General features: G+C 37.5%; 1 non-coding gene across 1 annotated transcript; it reads right to left on the bottom strand.

Moving 5' to 3' along the window:
- Nucleotides 1-13,572: 13,572 nt before the first annotated feature.
- TRNAV-GAC (transfer RNA valine (anticodon GAC)) lies at nt 13,573-13,645 on the bottom strand. Its single transcript has one exon. It is a non-coding gene; the product is annotated as a tRNA-Val (tRNA).
- Nucleotides 13,646-14,279: the final 634 nt, after the last annotated feature.

Below are 14,279 nucleotides of genomic sequence, written 5' to 3'. Positions count from 1 at the left end.
ATTAGGGTTTCTTTGACCAAAGTCAACCAGTTGACTTTCTGGTCAACAGTTAATCAGGAATGGTTTCTATGTGTGAAAAGCTTCTCACACTGACTATGTGGATGTGTTTGTTTGACTGGATTTGACTGGAAGAGATTTAATCGGGAATTTCATCATTAGCCGGAAAAATTAGAACAGTTGACTTTTGGGTCAAAATCAGAAGAATTATTCAAATATCGACTTTTGGTGGGAAACCGGTCAAATAAGGTCAAGGAAATGAGAAAAATCAAGAAATAATCAAAACTGCCAAATTTGGAAAGTTAGTTGAAATGGGAACTTGCCAAAAGAGGAAAGTTCTACACTTAAAGAATTTTTGAGTGAATATCCAATTGGCTGGGCAGCTGACTTCAGGTTCGATTATCATGTCGAAAACGACAGAATTTTAAGACAAGCTCAACATCAAAAGTGTGCAAATCATAGCCCTTTACAACTTTCTAGTTGGGAGATTTTTCATTTGAGGCTTGGATCAAGAGATATTGAGTGTTGAAGTTTTCAGAATTACATTCACTCAAGTCATGAAGCTGGGCACAATTCTGGTCATACGTGACACATTTAATCAAACACATGGCGTGCCATTTTCAAACATAATTTTAGAAGCCTACAAACTCCCACTGAAGCCAACCTTGGTATCAAGGTACGCTCTTCCATGCCCTCTATCCAATGGCCCAAGAATTACGCTATTTGGTCGTATGGTTGTCTAGATACAAGGCTCCAAAGTAGCACTCTCACAAGTCACGTTTCTCCAACGCTTCATACCGAACCCAGGTCACGCGCGTGCATCCACCATACAGTTGTGCGTTGCCATGTTTAAGTGCAAGTTTGAGTGAGGTATGTGCCTTATTTCAGAGACTTATCAACACCATAATCCTTCACTCCTATCCCCTCTACACAATGAGCAAAAACGTGAACAAAATGACGTCACATGGAGGAAGATACGAGCCTACAAAGTGTGGCATACACATGATTTTGTGGCGGCAACATGCCAAGCCTTGCATACTAGTTCATTCCATATTTGTCCATGCAAGCTGCTGAACCATAAAACCTGTGAGAAAACTACCCCATATGTATAATACTTGCCCATTAAGTTTGCAAAAGAATAAGCTACACCCACCCTTACCATGCACCGCCATGGACACCAATGCTATATAACACAAAATCTGATACGATTCATTTTTGGACACGCTTCATTTTCACCTTCTCTCAAATTCCAATCCCTTTTCTTCTCCCTCGTTCTCTCTCTACGGTATCACAAAAGAAAAGGTTTGTTACAGTGTAACAAACTTCAGATCTACACCATAACCGAACCTCCTCCATCTTCATCTTCATCACAATAACCACCACGAACCTACATCTCAAGGACCATCCTCCATCAACCTTGCGCTCTCACCTTCACTGCCACTCTCTTTCTTCAGCCATCACCGTTCAACACCGGACCACCACACCTCCTCCGTTTCATCATCATCATCTCAAGCTGCGGTTCGATATCATCATCCTCGTGTCTCTCTCCTTTTCGTATATCAACATCATCACCTTGCTCCAAGTCTCAAGAATGGTAACAAACTGCTCAGTGAAAGGTTATTCTGAAGCGTCATCGTGATCTACATCTCAAAAGGAGGATCGCAGCTAGGAGCATTCTCTTTAAGCTTCAATTCAAGAACCAGATTCAGGTAGGTCTTCTGGAACTTTCTGAGCATACTTAGAGTACTGTTTAGGTTCATATGCTCTTGTGGATAAGTGATGCGTTTGCGTGATAATTCTTGAATCTTTGAAATGTGTTACTGCTTTTACCTATGATGATGATCTTTTGAACGTTTGAATAAGATATTTCAGTGCTACACCGCGCGGTTATTGATTCTGAACCGTTACATTGCATTTTATGGTTTTGTTTATATTAGAGCCCTAGAAATTGCTTCGGTTTAGAGAGCTAGAGGGAGAATCAAGGAAGTATAATGATAGATCATGAATCAGCGTGAAAATCTGAGTGGGAACCATGTCCTTTTTTCGTACTCCAATAACTCCGGCACCGGCGCCGTCGTGGCCGCCATTTCAGCTCGCCGGAGAAGATGAATAAGGGCCACTATACACTGTTCACGTGGGTAGCATGAAATGCAATCTCACCATTGGCCCATGCACTCTGGGATTTTTTTATTATTTTATCTGATTTAGTGGGAGTGTTGCATGTTGCGTTTTGATTGGCTGCCATGTTATTTTGTCTTATTCAACTAAAAAAACTAACATGACCCATTGATTTCACATTACATAGTTCCACCTGTCACACTTTAATAACACAAACCATATAATAAACAAATGCTGATACAATAGAATAAATGGAATAAATTGAAATAATGGTGGTGTAGTTGGGCCGAGTCATGGTTGGGGCCTAAACCTTTTTGAATCACACCCCTGTTTCGCCAACACACCGCACTCCAGTGAACATGGGCCAGAACGCCATGTTGTTTCCACCTCCCTATTCTGGCCCAGGACCTTCATAACAATAATTCTAGTTCATTGGAAAACTACTCTAACACCCCCCACCTGTTTAGAATTTTTCTTTTAAATTTTGTCTTCTTTTAACTTTTGTTTCATAAATTCTTTTTAACTCATATAAATAAAATACATGAAAATTGTTTTTAGGTATTTTAGGGTGTAAATAATTGTCATGATTTTTGTTAATTTTTCTCAATTGTTTTAATCCTTTTAATAAATCTTTTAATTCACAACATATTCGAATCTCTTTGTTTTAATGCCTCCTTGTAAATAATCTTGTTAATAGACTTAGGAATTAATTTTTAGCCTCGATTTTTCGTATAGAATTAATAGATGTATGTGTTCTTGTGAGTATCATTTGTTTGCTATAGTTCTCAATTTTATTTGTCGCATGTTAATTTTCCTTTACCTTTTTCATGTATAGTTTTTGTTAATAAATTGTGATAATTCCTCTTTTTTTTTTTTAATCCCCATGTGTAGACAACTTAGATTAGGAATAGGCTAGTTCCCTCTCCCCTTTTTCTTTTTCGACTTTTTAAAATACTTAATAAATATCGATGAAGATCATACCGTTACTATATTTCATAGTAGGAAAGAAATGATTGGGGTGTAGGCCCCGATGTATGTTCTTTCCTACTTAGCGGAGAAGAAATGGTTGAAGTGTGAAGCTTCGACGTATTTCTTAACCGTTGTTTAGAGAAACGATCGTGGTGTAGGCCTCGATGTGCATTCTCTAAATATTCACAAAAAACTCTTTTTGTATTTCCTTTACTTAGCGGAGAAGAAATGATTGAGGTGTGAAACCTCGATGTATTTCTTAACCGTTATTTAGAGAAACGATTGTGGCGTAGGCCTCGATGTGCGTTCTCTAAATATGCAAAACAAAACTCTTTTTGGTATGATCTAAGTCACAAATAAATTCCCTTAAAAAAAAACACCAACCAAAAAAAACACTTCAAAAAACCTAATAAATGTTCAGACTTAAAACAAAAGTGAGGAAGTGATGCAAGACCTTGTAGTGGGTTCTCGTCATCATGGAATTACCCTTAAAAGATACAAACCAATCTCTTTTTCTCCTTTCTAAGGGCAAGTTATCTCCGCTCCATTGCATCCTAGGCTGTCCCCTTATGCAAGAGCGTGAGCGTTAACGCCGCCCAATTAAAAAACACAAAAACAAACAAAAAATCTTTAGCCGAGCTACGGTAACTCTGATTCCTGAAAAGGATACGTAGGCAGCGGGGTAGGGCCCGTGCGAGTACAATTCTTTATTTTCCCTACATTTTGCATTCATTTCGCATTTAGACATAGACATAGTTATACACCCTTTAGATAGAAACAAACATAGGTGGATACCATCGAGTACGATGGGCGCGAGGGGTGCTAATACCTTCCCCTCGCGTAACCGACTCCCGTACCTAGATTCTCTGGTCGCAAGACCCTGTTCCTTCCTTTGTTAGGTTTTCTGATATTCCTTTCCCTTATGGGATAAATATATCGGTGGCGACTCTGTTCATTTTTCGTGAGCGTGCGACAGTGAGAGAACATGGTAAAAGAAATGATTTAACACGGTTACCTAGGACGGCGTCCCATCAGATTCTTCACGCTTTTTACTAACCGTACAGACACGTGTTCACCATCAAAAACTACTTGATGATAGCTGTGTTGTTCTGAATATAACTTTACACCTTTTGATTCTGATCACTGCTTCTGATTGTCATTCTTTAGAAATGATCTTGTTCTGATAGGATTATCTTTCTTTCCAAGGATCACATCTTCTGAGTGAGCTAAGGAAAGTCTAGAAGATCTTATGACTGTTGGATCTTCAGAAATTCTGAGATTCTCTAAAGATGCAGCAACTTGATCTTCTGATCCATTGCTTCTGAGACTTTCAGCTTCTGGAGCTTTGCTTCTTGGTTCTAAAGCTTCTGATATGTCAATATCTATATCTGCAAAATTATCAAACTGCTTTGGCTTTTCAAGACCAAGCTTATCATCAAACCTGATATTGATTGATTCTTCTACAACCAATGTTTCAGTATTGTATACTCTGTAGCCTTTAGAGCATTCAGAATATCCAAGAAGAAAACATTTTTGTGCCTTAGAGTCAAACTTACCAAGATGATCTTTAGTATTCAAAATAAAACACACACATCCAAACGGATGAAAATATGAAATGTTGGGCTTTATGTTCTTGCACAATTCATAAGGAGTCTTATTTAGAATAGGACTTATAGAGATTCTATTCTGAATATAACATGCAGTGTTTATTGCTTCTGCCCAGAAGTGCTTAGCCATATTGGTCTCATTGATCATGTTTCTGGCTATTTCTTGTAGAGTCCTATTCTTTCGCTCTACAACTCCATTTTGCTGTGGAGTTCTAGGACAAGAAAAATCATGGGCAATTCCATTTTCTTTGAAGAACTCCTCAAAGAATCTGTTCTCAAATTCGCCACCATGATCACTTCTGACCTTTATGATTTTGCACTCCTTCTCAGATTGGATATGAGTGCAGAATTCAAAGAACACTGAATGAGACTCATCCTTGTGTTTTAAGAACTTTACCCATGTCCACCGGCTATAATCATCTACGATAACTAATGCATATTTCTTCCCTCTGATAGATGCTGTTTTGACTGGTCCAAATAGATCAATATGCAAAAGTTCTAACGGCTTTGAGGAAGAGACAACATTCTTATATTTGAATGCAGGTTTGGAGAACTTCCCCTTCTGACATGCTTCACAAAGAGCATCTGATTTATATTTCAGATTTGGGAGTCCTCTGACCAGATTTAGTTTGTTAATCTGAGAAATCTTTCTCAAACTAGCATGTCCTAATCTTCTGTGCCAGACCCATTGCTCTTCAGAAACAAACATAAGACAAGTCACCTTCTGCTTCTCAAGATCTGAAAGATCAATCTTATAAATATTGTTCTTTCTCTTGCCTGTAAATAGGATTGAGCCATCCTTCTGACTTACAGCCTTGTAAGACTTTTGATTGAAGATTATATCATAACCATTGTCACTTAATTGACTTATGGACAATAAGTTATGCGTTAGTCCTTCTACAAGAAGTACATTAGTTATGGAAGGAGAGTCACCAAAACTTATGGTTCCAGAGCCAATAATCTTGCCCTTCTGATCTCCTCCAAACTTGACTTCTCCACCTGGTTTAAGCACCAGGTTTTGGAACGTAGACCTTCTTCCTGTCATGTGTCGCGAGCACCCAGAGTCCAGGTACCATGACATTTTATGCTTTGTCCTCTTTGCAGCTAAGGATATCTGCAACAGAAATTATCTTCTCCTTAGGTACCCACAATTCTTGGGTCCTTTCTTGTTAGTCTTCCTCAACTTCTGATTGAACTTGGGTTTAGCATAATAGTTAACAGGAGGAACAACATGATATTCTTTAGGTTTGACAGCATGATATTTCTTAGGTTGTGTCACATGCTTCTTGGTGTGTACAGTGTTAAAACTCTGTGCATGTGAAGTGAGCCTAATATCATGTGCATGGCCATATTTGAACTGATCATACAATGGCTTGTATGTGATTTTCAAATCATCAACAGGTTCAAATTTATGTGAGGTATCACCCTCATAGCCAAAACCAAACCTTCTGTTTCCAGAAACACCATATATCATAGAAGCAAGATGACTTCTACCAATACTTCTAGATAGGAACTTTCTGAAGCTCGAGTCATATTCTTTCAGAAAATGATTGAGACTGGGAATGGATTTTTCTGATTCAGAAGGAGATCCACAATCTTTGGATAATTTTAAAACTTTTTCCTTCAGTTCAGAATTTTCCAATTCCAGCTTCTTAGTTTCAAATTCAAATTGATTTTTCAGCTTTTTGTATTTGATACTAAGGTGAGCCTTGAGTTCCAGAAGTTCAGTCAAACTGGAAACTAATTCATCTCTAGATAGTTCAGAAAATACCTCTTCAGAATCTGATTCTGATGTAGATTCTGATCCATCATCCATTGTGGCCATCATTGCAAAGTTGGCTTGCTCTCCTTCAGAGTCTGATTCTGATTCTGATTCAGAATCATCCCATGTTGCCATAAGACCTTTCTTCTTATGAAACTTCTTCTTGGTATTCTCCTTCTGAAGTTTTGGACATTCATTCTTGAAGTGTCCAGGCTCATTGCACTCATAGAAAACGACCTTCTTCTTGTCAAATCTTCTGCCACCAGAAGATTCTCCTCGTTCAAATTTCTTTGAACTTCTGAAGCTCTTGAACTTCCTTTGCTTGCTCTACCAGAGTTGGTTTACCCTTCTGGAGATCATGGACAGTTCATCTTCTTCTTCTGATTCTGATTCTTCAGAATCTACTTCTTCAGCCTGATAAGCGTTAGTGCATTTTTTAAAATTAGATTTTAATGCAATAGACTTACCTTTCTTCTGAGGCTCGTTTGCATCCAGCTCTATCTCATGGCTTCTCAAGGCACTGATTAGCTCTTCCAAAGAAACCTCATTCAAATTCTTTGCAATCTTGAATGCAGTCACCATTGGGCCCCACCTTCTAGGCAAGCTTCTGATGATCTTCTTTACATGTTCAACCTTGGTGTAGCCTTTGTCCAGAACTCTCAATCCAGCAGTTAGCGTTTGAAATCTTGAGAACATCTTCTCAATATCTTCATCATCCTCCATCTTGAAGGCTTCATATTTCTGGATTAGAGCAAGAGCTTTAGTCTCCTTGACTTGAGCATTTCCCTCATGGGTCATTTTCAATGACTCATATATATCATGGGCAGTTTCCTTGTTAGATATCTTCTCATACTCAGCATGAGAGATATCATTCAGCAAAACAGTCCTACATTTATGATGATTCTTGAAAAGCCTCTTTTGATCATCATCCATTTCTTGTCTGGTAAGCCTTACGCCTGTAGCTTTTACTGGATGTTTGTAACCATCCATCAGAAGATCCCATAGTTCACCATCTAGACCAAGGAAATAACTTTCCAGTTTTCCTTTCCAGTATACAAAGTTTTCACCATCAAATACTAGTGGTCTAGTATAACCATTGTTACCATTGTATTGCTCAGCAGAGCCAGATGTAGATGTAGTTGTTGGAATTTCACCAGCCATCTTTTACTGAAGCGTTTTTCTCTTCTTGAATCTTTTCTAAACACGGTTAAGTGCTTGCACCTTAGAACCAGCGCTCTGATGCCAATTGAAGGATAGAAAAACACTTAGAAAGGGGGGGGTTTGAAAAAGTGTAGCTTTAAAAACTTGTAAGATAAAAACTATTTGCACAATTATTTTTATCCTCGTTCGTTATTAACTAAACTACTCCAGTCCACCCCCTTGGAGTGATTTACATCACCTGAGGATTTAATCCACTAATCACACTTGATTACAATGCTTTTCCACTTAGACAACTGCCAAGTCTTCTAGAGTATCCTGATCACAACCTGATCACTCTAGGAACAAACTGCTTAGACAACTTCTAAGACTTGCTAGAGTATACTGATCAACAACCTGATCACTCTAGAACTTACAAATTAATGTAAACAAATTCTTTTAAGAGTTACAATGCTTCTTATAAAGCTATTATCACAACTGTGATTTTCTCTTAAGTTTAAGCTTAAATCTCACTAAGATATTACAACAGCAACGTAGTGAGCTTGATGATGAAGTTTGAGAGCTTTTGAATTTGACAGCGTTTCAGTATAGTGCGCAAGTGTTATTTTTTTATAGCTTCTCATCAGAACTTCATATTTATAGGCACTTGAGAAGATGACCATTGGGAGCATTTAATGCTTTGCGTAATCCGTACAGTATTGCATTTAATGTTTCACTCTTTTGTCAACTACCTCGAGCCTTGTTTCCGCTGTGTCTACTGACGTTGCCTTTAATAGCTTCTAACATTCCTTTTGTCAGTCAGCGTAGCCTGCCAGTCTAGTACTTGCTTCTGATCTGAAGTTTGTGTAAACAATGTTTGAATATCATCAGAGTCAAATAGCTTGGTGCAGAGCATCTTCTTGTCTTCTGACCTTGAAGTGCTTCTGAGCGTGATACCATGAGAACTTCAGTGCTTTTGCTTCTGATCTCAAGTTCTTCTGATGCTTCCATAGACCCATGTTCTGATTCTGCTTGACCATCTTCTGATGTCTTGCCAGACCATGTTCTGATGTTGCATGCTGAACCTTCTGAGTCAGTGCTTCTTGCGCTTATTTTGTGCATACTCTTTATATAATTCCTGAAACAGAAATTGCATAGTATTAGAGTACCACATTTATCTCATACAAAATTCATATACTTATTATCATCAAAACTAAGAATATTGATCAGAACAAATCTTGTTCTAACATAAAGAACCTGGTTTTGATCCTTAATCCGCTGCAAAAATGACTACCGTATCCAATGATCGAGTTCCCACCAATCTTGCAACCCTTGATTTAAAGAACTATGATAAATTATGCAAACAAACGAAAGTGTTGTTTGGCTATCAAGATGTTCATGAAGTGGTTAACAATGGTGTTGAACCACTTGAGGCAACAACTACTGATACAGAGAAGGTTACACAAAAGGAAGAAAAGAAGAAAGATTATAAGGCACTCTTCTTGATTCACTCTTTTGTTGATAGTGACAACATTAAAAAGGTTGGCGATTACGATTCGGAAAAGCAAGCTTGGGAGATCTTGAAGAAAGCATATGAAGGGGATGATAAGGCAAAAGTGGCGAGGTTACAAACTCACAAGCGTCAGTTCGAGTTGGTTTAAATGGAAGAGAATGGGACTATCAACAAATATGTAACGCGCGTCACGCGTTTGGTGAATCAAATCAAATCTTGCGGTGAAATCGTTGTGGAGCAGAATTTAATGTTGAAGATCTTACGTTCTTTAACGCCAAGATTTGACAATATTGTAGTGGCAATCAAAGAATTGAAGGATCTTTTTTCATTGAGCAAGGAGGAGCTTCAAAGCTCGCTTGAGGGTTATGAAAAAAGGATGGATGAACGAGGAAATGATAAGGCCAAAGCGGAAGTTTCATTGCAAGCACGGTTCAATGAGAAGAATAAACCATCGAAAAGAAACTGGACTTCAAAAGGGAAGTCAAATTTCCAGAATTTTGGTAGAAAAGATTCACAAATTCGAACGTTTCAATTTGGGATCAAGGCAACAACATCAAGAGAAGTGACAAGAGTAACATGAAATTTTACACTTGCCATGGATACAGCCATTTCGCAAGGGATTGTAACGCGAAACGAAGGGAAAGTTAAAGCAATGAGGCTAAGGTTGCTCAAAAAGAATTGGATGATGATAACACGCTTTTTGCGATGATCACGGAGGAGAATTATGGAAGTAGTGAGTTGCTGGACAACAGCAGTAGCAGTTGCAAGTTGTAGGGTAGCAGCTACAGTAGTTCGAAAAGTGCTGCAAAAACGTGTCTGGAGTGAAACGTTATGGTAATGATTCGAGATGGAGTCCAGGGCAGTGATGAGTGGTGCTTGGATTCTGGTTGTTCAACACACATAACAGTAGAAAGGATTGGTTTGTCAAAATCAGTCAAGCCACAAAGAATAAAGTAAAATTTGCGGATGATACCACTTTAGCCGTCGACGGGGTTGGTGATGTTTTGATCATGAGAAGAGATGATGGACATTCCTTGATTAAATGTAATCTCCTGAGTATTGGCCAATTTCCTGAGAAGGATTACACGAATTGCATGGAAAACAACATTTTGCGTGTTTTGGACCGAAACTAGGGTTTAGTCCTTAAAGCTCTTGTGATTGCCAATAGGACTTTCAAGATAGAGTTGAAATTGATAGAGCATATGTGTCTTGCTACAACGGCTAGTCGAGAAGAGTGGTTGTGGCACTATCGTCTTGGATATCTTAATTTTCGAGACCTCGACGCATTACATAGGAACAATATGGTAACCGGGTTACCAAGAATCAATGTTCCAACTGAGACGTGTGAAGAGTTTCTGCAAGGGAAGCAACACAAAGGTAGATTCAGCAGAGATGTAGGTCATATGACCAAATGTCACCTTGAGATGGTGTATTTCGATGTTTGTGGTCCAATGCAAGTTGACTCATATAGTGGCAATAAATATTGTCACGTTTATCGATGATTTCAGTAGGAAACTATAAACTTACCTTATCAAGAGGAAGGATGAGGTATTTTATGTGTTCAAGAAGTTCAAGTCCATGGTTGAGCGGAAAAGTGGTCACAAAATCAAAATTCTCAAAACGAATGGTGGAGGTGAGTATACCTCGAATGAGTTAAGAAATTACTGTGATGAGGAGGGTATAGTGTGTAAGGTTGTGCCACCTTATATGCCTCAGCAAAATGGTGTTGCCGAAAGGAAAAGTCGTACGATAATGAATATGGTTCGTAGTATGTTGAAGGGTAAAAGCTTGTCGAAGGAATTGTGGGATGAAGCCGTTTCTACAGCCACCTATTTGTTGAATAGATGCCCTACAAAGAATCTGGACAAAGTGACTCTATAAGAGGTATGGAGTGGATTTAAACCAAGTTTAAGTCTTTTGAAAGTTTTTCGGTTCGGTTGCATTTTGACATATTTCGGGTCAGCTTCGAAAAAAGTTGGATGACAAAGAAAAGTTAATGTTGCTTGTTAGTTACCATCCTACCGGAGGTTACAAGTTGTTTAATGTGAAGAGCAAGTAGATTGTAATCAGTCGTGATGTGGTAGTGGATGAATTGAGGCTGTTTAACTACAGAGAAATGGCCATGACAAAAGTGGAAATCAATTACCCTCCTGGTGAAAATCGATTTCCTTCACGATTTTTGCATAATGAAGCTACTGGAGTAAGTTCTAAAGATATGGAAATCGATTACCCTAATACTGGAAACCGATTTCCTAAAGCAAACACAAAAAATCAGCATTCTGAAAATTATGATCAATAGCCATTCGAAGTCGATATCAGTGAATCCAGTAGACGACCAGCTAGGAAAAGAGGTTTGCCTTAGAGGCTTCGAGATTGCAAACTATCCCGAGATAATGAGATTAACAATGATGGTAATCTCATTCACTTTGCGCTTATGGCCGAATCTAAGCCCGTTAGCATGAAGGAGGCATTAAGCGATCCAAAGTGGTTGTGTGCGATGAAAGAAATTTGAATCGATCGAGAAGAATAATACTTGGGATCTGGTTGATCTACCAGAATGAAAGAAGGTAATCAGTGTGAGATGGGTCTCTAAGATGAAGGAAAATCCAAAAGGAGAAATTGTCAAGCATAAGGCTCGACTTGTTGCAAAGGGATTTTTTCAAAGATAAGGTATAGAAATCGATGAGGTATTTACACCGGTTGCTAGACTGGAAATCATTAGGCTAGTTGTTGGCATTGCGAATTGCAACAATTGGTCGATGTATCAAATGGATGTGAAATCCGCGTTTTTTGAACAGTCCACTCGAGGAGGAAGTTCGTGTAGAACAACCCCCAGGTTTTGTTATAATAAATCAAGAGGGTGGGGTCTACAAGTTGAAGACAACACTCTATGGTTTGAAACAAGCTCCAATATATTGGAACAAACACATAGATAGTTTCTTAGTCGATGTTGGCTTTGAGAAATGTGTTTCAGAGCATGGTGTCTATGTGAAGACGGATGCGAGCAAATATGTGATAATAATTTGCTTATAAGTGGACAATTTGTTGATAACGGGCAGTAATGAGTTGAGCATTTCTAAGTTCAAAAGTGAGCTTATAGAGGAGTTTAATATGAGTGACCTTGGTGTAATGGTGAAATTTGAGACTAAAGCCATTGATTGACTTAGCTCACACATTTTAACAGAGTCGCCACCGTGCTTTATTGTTTCCAAAGAAAATAGAGAAAGAACGAAATAAACCCACATAAGTTTTTAAAATCAAAACTAATAAACTTATTAGAGATCTATGGTTCGGGGGTTGGTTATGCAAGGGGAAGGTATTAGCACCCCTCGCATCTACGGTACTCTGTAGGAACCTTTTTGAAATATATATTATTATTGTTATTATAAAAATTGTTTTTGTGTTTTTGTGTATTATTTAAATAGAGTGGGAGGATGTGGAAATGAGATTTTAAAAGTGAGCTCGATAAGACATTGCTTCTTAGGCCTATAGTCAAAGCTTTTGTAGTTCTTCTTAAAAGTCTAGAGATAAGGCATAACTTCTCTCTCTCTCTCTCTCTCTCTCTCTCTCTCTCTCTCTCTCTCTCTCTCTCTCTCCATACACCTAACTAACATTACCCGACGAAAAGAGTAGAGAAATTGGACTAATAAAAGTTGAAGAAAAAATTTAGAATTATGGTGAGTGGATAAATTTATTTCTTGGATTAATTTATTTTTTGAGACTAAATAAATTTTATAATATTTGTAAAATGAATTTATGTTTTTATGTAGGGTTTAAGCCCCCAATTAGGGGTGATAAACGGGCATGACCGCTCCGTTAAAACATGTCTTGCAATAGTCAATACAAAATTGGCCGGGAGGGGGTGGCCGGGCCCGTAGACATTGAACTTTTTAAGCCTAAAAATTGAAAAATTATATGTAAAAGAAGGCACCTGCAAAAGTACGCTAAAAAGCAGGGTGGGGCGGGACGGGGAGGGCACATCAAAGGGTGCGAACCTAAAACCTTGGTCTTCTCTGCGAACATGTGTAGGAAAAAAGGGCATTTCTGACGGGTCAGGCCCATTTTTCCACACATACCCCCTTGTCGTGCATTCTCCCCTAGTCGTGATGATACATATGATGTCCATTATTATTTGTATTTTTTTTCTTTATTTTCTATTATTTGTGAGTATTATTCAACATAATAGTTTAAAATTTTAAATTTTTTATTATTTATTAATAAATATTTTAACATTCTATAAGTGTAGTTATTGTGTTTGTAGAATATAATTTTTCTTAATTTTGAAATAAATTTACAAATTATTTTATACAACATAAAAAAAGATACGTGGAAATATATTAAGAATGATAGAGAAAAATAAAGAAAGAAAATGATAAAAAAAAAATAAAAATAGAGAAAGAAGTGACATACGATGGATGTTAATTATTAAAACAATGTTACTAATATAAAATTACCGAAACAAAAAAGTATGTTGTTGCCAAGGATCGAACTGGAGCCCTTCAGTGTGTCAGACTGACGTGATAACCACTACACCACAACAACATTTTGATTTTTTTAACTAATTACATTTTTTTATAAATATATTATAGGTGGAAAAATTATTTATTAAAATGACATTAATGACTATTTTGAAATTGTATCTCTCGTCATTAGGTTAGAGAAAACTTGGTGGAGACAAAGGACTAAAATTGCCGGACTTTTAGAAGGAGATAGAAATATCAAGTATTTTCATCAAAGAGTCGGCCAAAGAAAAAAAGAAACAGGATGAGCTACCTTTCACATAGAGGAATAATATATCTTTAAATTTTTCACTTGCCATTGTTCTAATATTTTAAAATCTCACAAACAGGATGAACTACTGAAACATTCTTAATGTTGTGGAAAGCACAATTAACCTTGATATGAAGGATGATCTACAAAAGAAATTTAGTGATGATGAGGTTAGAAACTATTTTTCAAATGAAAGATGTTCCTTCTCCAGGTCCTGATGGGCTCACAGTCTATTTTTACCTACATTACTAGGACATTATAGGTAACAATATCATTAGCCTTGTCCTCTAACAATTATCAATAACAATGATAATGTCTCTAACCTTAGTCAAACTTATATCTATTTTATACTCAAAATTAGTAATCATATTCTCCCATATGATTTTTGGCCTATATCTCTTTGCAA

The sequence above is a fragment of the Vicia villosa genome, unplaced genomic scaffold (genome assembly GCF_029867415.1).
Source record: "Vicia villosa cultivar HV-30 ecotype Madison, WI unplaced genomic scaffold, Vvil1.0 ctg.005725F_1_1, whole genome shotgun sequence".
In the NCBI taxonomy this organism is placed as follows: Eukaryota; Viridiplantae; Streptophyta; class Magnoliopsida; order Fabales; family Fabaceae; genus Vicia; species Vicia villosa.
The sequence above is the reverse complement of the archived record's forward strand: the minus strand, read 5'-3'. Positions and strand labels throughout refer to the sequence as shown.